General features: G+C 40.0%; 1 pseudogene; it reads left to right on the top strand.

The window, feature by feature from the left end:
• Window positions 1-6,739: 6,739 nt before the first annotated feature.
• Window positions 6,740-8,181, top strand: part of LOC132027505 (uncharacterized) — a 50,073-nt pseudogene continuing 48,631 nt past the window's right edge.

Raw genomic sequence — 8,181 nt, 5'->3', positions numbered from 1 at the left:
AATCACAAATGCATTTATTATACCGAACCTACCAAACATCAGAGCTTAGCCTAGGCTACCTTAAATATGCTCAGAATACGTCTTTAACCTAAACTTGGGCATAATCATCTGACACAAAGCCTTTTTTTTTTAAGGTTTTATTTATTTACTTGACAGAGATCACAAGTAGGCAGAGAGGCAGGCAGAGAGAGAGAGGAAGGGAAGCAGGCTCCCTGTCGAGCAAAGAGCCCGATGCGGGGCTCTATCCAAGAACCCCGGGACCGTGACCTGAGCTGAAGGCAGAGGCTTTAATCCACTGAGCTTCCCAGGTGCCCCCAAAGCTTATTTTATAATAAAGAGTTGATGATCTCATTTAATGTACTGAATAGTGTACTGAAAATGAAAAACACAATGTTTGTATCAGGACAGAATGGCTGCGAGCATGTTGGTTGTGTACCTGCGCGATCGCGGGGCTGGCCGGGAGCTGTGGCTCCCTTCTACTGCCCAGTATCGTCAGAGAGTGCTGTGCCCCATATTGCTGGCTCAGGGAAAATATCCTAATTCAAAAATTAAAAAAAGTATGGTTTTTATGAAACATGAATCACTTTCCCACCATCATAAACTCAAAAAATCTTCAGTTGAACCATCATAAATTGGGGACCATCTGTAATCAGCAGTAGATACAAGGTTTGTAAGAAGACAATAATTCACTGTTTTAATGTCCTCTGTAGTTGCTTGTTCACTTCCACTGCCTACAAATCAAAGAGAATTGTTCATTAATAAACACAAACACTCCAGTAACATAGTGAGATTGTGTCAGTTGAATGTGCCATTGTGAATTGATTATGCATTGCTTTTTATTTTGCTTTTGTTTTAGAAAGTGACAATTCTGGTGCATTCAATAATCCTCTCAACTTGCTTTTTCAGACTTCTTTGGAAGGAAGGTATCCGTTTCAACCTGAGAATACATGCTATTTTCAGTTTGGGACTAAAGCATATTTGGATGGATGATGTGTGAACCAGGAGTGATTTATACTAAGAATTGAGTAAATATCTGGGAAAAAACTCAGCCTAGGTAAGGAGAAGCAAAATGAATCAGCCATCTCCTTTGGCTAGAGTATCACGTCTATTTCTTTACAGGGCAACTGGGCTCCCCCTGTCTGAGCCCACCTCACTTCTCCTCCTGCCTCCCTCACATTCCAAGATGTTTTAGTCAGCTCAGGCTGCTGTAATAAAATGTGGTCTTCGACTGAGCGGCTTAAACAACAGATAGTTGTTTCTCACAATCCGGAGGCTGGAAACTCCAAAGTCAAGGTCCAGTAGGGTCCATTGCTGCTGAGAGCTCTCCTCCTGGTTTACAGAAGGCCACCTTCTTGCTGTGTCCTCACTTGGCAAAAGATCAAGCAAGCTCTTTGCATATATTGCATGAATCCTACCATGAAGTCCCCACCCTTATGACCTCATCTAAACCTTATGACCTCAGCAAAACCCAGTTTTGTTTTATAAAGGCCCAGTACCACCACTCATCACACGGAGGTTTAGGGTTTCAACATATCAGTAGGAGCTGGGGAAGTGAACACAATTCAACCCATAGCCCCTGGTTCTTCCTTCTCTGCTCTCACACATTGCCCGAGATTTCATCTCACCTCTGTGATGTTTATGGACTCAGTTTCTTTGTCCATGCTGTCACAGGACTCATTTCCTTCTCCACCAAATTCCTAATCACACTCGAAAGCTCTTTGTTAGAATTAGCTGTTCCTGGAAGATTTTCCTCACCTTTCCAAGAAGTGACTTTTCTATATAATTTCATAATGTACCTCATACACATGTCACTGCTTTCACTGTCTGAGTTACAAGTAGTTACACCTTTTTGCCACTAGATTTTTACTTCTTTGAAGACTAGGACTATGTTTTATCCATCTTTTCTATACAGCACCTGAAATGTGATGGGCCTTGTAAGACATGTTGAATGAATTGAGAAATGAATGAATAAATGAGGAAAAGTGGTCCAGAGTCTAAACCAACCTCACTGTGAAGAGAAAACATTTGGTGTAGCATATTTCTCAAACTGAGACTTGCACAAAGCCAGGGGAATATAGCAATGTAGCAAGGAATATACAAAACCACCTGAGAATTTGGGAGACATTTCTTGTCACTGTTCCTTTTGTATTTGTGTTTTAATTTCTGTGTTCTTGAATTTTTTTTTTCACATGCATGAACAGCAAAACCCAGTTTTGTTTTGTTTTGTTTTTTTAAAAGATTTTATTTATTTATTTGACAGACAGAAATCACAAGTAGGCAGAGAGGCAGGCAGAGAGAGAGGGGGAAGCAGGCTCCCCACTGAGCAGAGAGCCCGTCGCGGGGCTCCATCCTAGGACCCTGAGTTCATGACCTGAGCCGAAGGCAGAGGCTTTAACCCACTGAGCCACCCAGGTGCCCCAAAATCCAGTTTTTATATTGGCTAATTTGGTATCTTTTCTTTCTTTCCTTCTTTCTTCTCCTCTTTCCTTCTTCTCTTTTTCCTTCCTTCCTTCCTTCCTTCTTTCTTTCTTTCTTCCCTCTCTCCCTTCCTTTCTCCCTCTCTGAAAGTAAAAATGTTGACGCACAGAGTGATTATAATGTGGGGTGTGTGTGTGTGTGCTCATGTGTGTGTGTGCGCATGTGTGTTTGTCAGAGAACCCGAGAGTGTTGCTGTGATTAGTGCTATTGTCATGTCCCAGCGAAGAGGATGGTATGTTCCATTAGACCTTGTTATGCTGAACTCATTAGCACGGCCCCTGCAGCTTGCCCCAACCTTATTTAGCCCAGAAGATAGTGGATGTGATTCCTCAGCTCCTCTTCGCAGCTTTCAGGTTAGCTATTTGAAAGTAATTTTGTCTTTTTTTTTTTTTTTTTTTTTTTGCTCTGCTTTACACATACATACACACACACACACATAAATCATTTCAATCTTCTGCAGTTATCCTCTCACAAGTTTATTTAGAAACACTAAAGTTTTCATTCCTTCTTGTATACTTTGCCTCCCAAACAACTTTGTTTTTTATAAGTAAACTCTACCCCCAATGTGGGGCTCGAACTCATGACCGCAAGAGCAAGAGTCCATGTTCTAAGAACTGAGCCAGCGAGGCACCCCTTGGAAATGTCCCCTACATCACAAAAGTAAAAAATACTTTAGTTGTGTGTTTTCATAGAATTAATATTTTTATTTAATTTCTAATGTATTATAATGATTAGTTCCTTAAACTAATGATCAAGATTAGAAGTCAAAAAGAAACTGAAGCAAAAACGAGCCAGAGCCAATATGCCAGAGGATGGAAATTTGGAAACCTGACATCAGAAAGGATTGTGATAGATATGATGATGATCACCACTGGCCATGACATAGTGACCAATAGAGTTTGATTATTCGGGAGATATTTCTTTCAAGGTAGACTGCATATATAAGAGAATTTATGTTGAAAATAAAATTAGAGACTAAACCTGAGGTCAATGACCTCCTCTGTTCCTCCTCCTCTGGGCTCTGTTCCAATCCTTCCAATGTTAAAGGTACTTTGACAAAACATTTCAACCAACACTGGAATATAGCATGATTTTTCCCTGTCACAGATTCCTAAACTCATGTGTAATTCTGTACAGGGGCCTGAGGTTGAATCAGTAAAATTTTTTTTTTAAGATTTTATTTATTCATTTGACAGACAGATCACAAGCAGGCAGAGAGACAGGCAGCGGGTGGGGGGAAGCAGGCTCCCACCGAGCAGGGAGCCTGATGTGGGACTCGATCCCAGGACCCTGGGAATATGACCTGAGCTGAAGGCAGAGGCTTTAACCCACTGAGCCACCCAGGTGTCCCTAAAATTTTACGTTTTATTCAGCAAAATCTCTGTTTTGTAGTCTGTGTCTCGGGTAACACAATTTGGAAGGAAGTTCATTGTCCTTACTTATTGGAATGTGTTAGAGGAGAGACCTGATGTGGCTGCCTAGGGTCCCAGGTCATCCCAGCCCACATCTGGAACAGAGAGGGAATGGGAAAGGTCCTGGCTAGCTGGTGGCTTTGGTGAGAATGTGTGGCCCTGCCATCAATTAGGAGGCATCCCTGGATTGATTTGGAGCCTAAGTAAATAAAATGGTAATGACTCCTTAAGAAGATTAGGAAGAGATTTCCCAAATTCACAACAAATGTCCCTAGATATTTAGGATCTCAATGTCAGCAGAAGTAGCCTTCAGTGATCATGCCTCAACCCCATTCCCCAGGTGGTAGTAACCCTTGTTCCTCCCAAGATCTCCGGGGATTCAGGGATAGAGCTGAAGAGGCAGTTCTTCGAAGGGGCAGCCTTTCCAGTCAACTCTGGCTCTGAACTCATGCTTCTACTGAACTAGTGAACATCTTGTGTTCTCTCTTCATCTTCTATGTGTATCTCACTTTTCCAATGATAGGACTCTACCGATTCCTGTGTTACCAAGAAATATTCATTCCAGAAATGTGTGTTTATGGCAGACTGTACTAGAACACAAAAGGCTTATGCTTGCAGGTATGCACGAAACTTAAATATGGATGTGAGCTCTATGGATACATGAACATCTAAACTGTTGTCTTGTATGGAGGCATCTAGTCTGTCGGCCATGCTGCCCTCTCCCCTCAGACCCTCCTCTAGGGCCTACCTCTTCACACACAATGGTCATTCAAGGTGTGTTCCCCAGCAAAGCCAATTCTCTCCATAGGAGAAAAACAGGACAAGTCATTTTAAAGTTGCATAAAATTTGGGGTTTGTAGAAGTATTTTATTTTATTTATTTATTTATTTATTTATTTATTTAATTTTTTTTTTTTTTTTTTTTTTTGAGAGAGAGCAAGGGTGAGGGGCAGAGGGAGAGGAGAATTTCAAACAGACTCCTTGCTGAAGGCTAAACCGGACACAGGACTCGATCCTACAACCCTAAGATCATGACCTGACAGAAAATTAAGAGTCAGAGGCTTGACCGACAGCGCCACCCAGGTGTCCCTTGTGGAAATATTTTAAAGGTATTTTTTTAAAACTACATCTGCAAAGCTATAGACTGTGCAAATATCTTTTGTAATTTGATAAATGCTGAAAATCTGTTTAAACAGAGGCTTAAAGAGAATCCATTCAATCTCTACAAAATCCTTTATAATTGCCATTGGGACACAGAGAGCAAGACAACAACTTCCTTACATCAATTTCTGTGAAGGGAATCATCAAGGGGTGTTAAAAACCAAAGCGTAGGAAGAAAACATCATTTTTAACAAGAAACATTCCAGTGCAAATAAGCCACTCAGACATAACAAATAAGTGATAATTTATCACCAACCTCATTATCAACAGATACTCGCTAAGTCTGTCTGTGATGTGCAAGTGCTTTGTACAAGATTCTTTGGGTTTTTTGGCAGTCTAAAATCCCTGAAGACCCTAAAAAGGAGGAAAGATTTATAAATATCTGTGAAACAGAAAGAGGTTATTATTGATTCAGAAATTTAACATTTAGCACTCTAAGTAGGCCACAACTATTTCTGGCATAGACATAGTGTGATATGTATTTTTTTTAAATGAATACAAATTTAAAAGGCAGTAAGTTTCCTAAAGTTATTTACATAACAAGCATTAGCCAATGCCTATATGTTTCAACTGTTCACAATAATTTATTTTGGTTTTTTGGTTTTAGTTTATTTTATTTCGTATTATTATCCTACCATGAAAAAGTTCCATTTAGATGGATTAGATCAGCCAAGTTTACATGTACTTTTATCTATTTTAATAATAAAATCAGAGAAATCATTTTTAAAGTGGCAGTCATGGTTAGAAATATATTAATTAATCCTTCTTGTACAAATATAAGTATTTGTATATTTTTCAGTATTTGCACAGTATTTTACTCACTGTAAAGTAAGCAGACCCCTAAGCCTAATACTATGCTTGGTTAATGATTGAGAACAGTTAAGCATTTAGGTCTCAGAATGGAATAACTTTTTTTGAAGTGGTAGTTACAGAGCAAAGCTGGTAAGTGGTGAAAAAGACTGAATTGCAGAGTTTGTTAAACCTAAATTAATCATATTTTTATCAAATATTCCCTCTGTGTTGTATTATGAAGAACCATACTCTACTTGCTATTGACTTGAAAACATAGTTGAAATAATATCAAAAAAGAAAGATCACTAAATAAAATCTTAATTTGTAAAGAAAGGGATGCCTGGGTGGCTCAGTTGGTTGAGCATCTGCCTTCGGCTCAGGTCATGATCTCAGGGTCCTGGGATCGAGTCCCTCATGAGGCTTTCTGCTCAGTGGGGAGCCTGCTTCTCCCTCTCCCTCCCCCTCTGCCTGCTGCTCCTCTTGCTTGTGCTCTCTCTCAGACAAACAAAAAAATAAAATCTTAACAAAGAAAGAAAGAAGGAAAGAAGAAAAGAAAGAAAGAAAAGAAAAGAAAAGGAAGATCTCTACATTCGGAGTTAGCTCTCTGTTCTAGTTCTTATGTCAATCCATGTCACCAGTATTACTTTAATTGGATAAAGCCCTTAATTTCTTTGATGCTCAGTTTCTCATCCAGAAAATGAAGGGTTGAACTGCATAATTGTTGTGTGGCTGTGCTTAGGGAAAGTCCTAGTTAAAGAGACAAAAATTGATGTGTGATCAGGATCTTTAACTTGCCAACGTTGTAAGTAATTTAGACTTGCTGCAGCCTACATCTGGTTACTTACTTTGCTTCTTTTGTTTGGTTTTGTCCTTGCACTTCATAATGGTCCTAGTCCGATGTGGATTTTTATCTTAGCCCAGAAAGACAATGACCGCTCCTCTCCCAAACTTGATGTTGGCAACAAGCTAAAACCTGTTATTCAGTCATCAGAGCTCCCACATCTTGTCTCTCCTCCAGTTTCCATTCAGGTTTGCAACTGCCTGCTTCTCTCTCTCTCCGAGCTATGGTCCACTCACATGGCCCAGAGACAGTATAATCTGTAAGCCTCCTCTAGTTCTATTTTTTTTTTCACTTTTTTTTTTTTTTTTCAAAAGGGGAGGGATGTTCCACAACCCTAGGGTGTCTAATACAAAGTCAACATGGAGAGGACAAAAGAAACACTTCACTGTTCTTGTTGACATTATACCTATAAATCAGCCCAATCTCCAACGCTCTAAGACTATAATGGTTAATGTGGGGTGGATATTTCAGCTCTATTCACAGAGAACATCCCTTTTGCTTCACTTTGGATTTTTATCATGTTCTCTCTGACTTTGGATTCTTGCTTTCCTAAATTTAACCCCCGGTTTTGTCTATGATCTTGAATTGGCCTCTTTCCTTTCGTTGTCCCTGACCTCTTTTGAACCTCTTTCTTTCTAAAATGCAGAGCCCTACACGATAGAGAGAAACTCACACAGATTAGGACGGTACACCCTCACACAACACAAACACACACCCATGTGATATGCACTAGGTATTCGCCACCCCGAGTCTCTACTCCCCAAAGATGTAGCTATTTCTGAATGAGAGCACATGGTCAAAGTGTAAAGACAAGCACATGAAAAGTTTCTCCCCAGCCATCAGAGATATGAAAATCAAAATCACAGTGACATACTACATCACATTCACTAGGATGTCTATAACGAAAAGGCAGAGAGTAACAAGAGTTGGTAAGATTACGGAGAAATTGGGGCCTTCACACAGTATAGGTGGGAAAGTAAAATGGTGCAGCAACTTTAGAAAACACCCTGGTAGCTCCTCAAAAGATTAAACACAGAGTTGCCATATCACCTATTGATTCTACTCCTAGAGAAATGAAAAGATCTGCTTACACAAAAATGTGTACACCTAGGTCGATAACAGCATTTTTCACAGCAGCACCAAATGGAAACACCCAACGTCCATCGGTTGGTGAATGGACAAATAAAATGTGATGCACACTGTGAGATATTAATTGGAAAAAAGGAAGTATTGATACATGCTATGACATGGATGAACTTTGAAAACATCTGCTACGTGAAAGAAGCCAGTCCCCACAGACCACATACTGAGTGAATCCACTCTCATGATGTGTCCAGAACAGAGAGATCAAGAGGGAAGATAGATTAATGGTTGCCTAGGGTTGGAAGGGAGTCATTTGGAGGGAAATGAAGAGTGACCCCTAGCAAGTACAGGGATATTTTTTGGAGTGATAACAAATGTCCTAAAATTGATGGCGGTGATGGTGGCCAAACTCTGG

This window comes from Mustela nigripes, chromosome 12 (genome assembly GCF_022355385.1).
Source record: "Mustela nigripes isolate SB6536 chromosome 12, MUSNIG.SB6536, whole genome shotgun sequence".
Lineage (NCBI taxonomy): Eukaryota > Metazoa > Chordata > Mammalia > Carnivora > Mustelidae > Mustela > Mustela nigripes.
The sequence above is the reverse complement of the archived record's forward strand: the minus strand, read 5'-3'. Positions and strand labels throughout refer to the sequence as shown.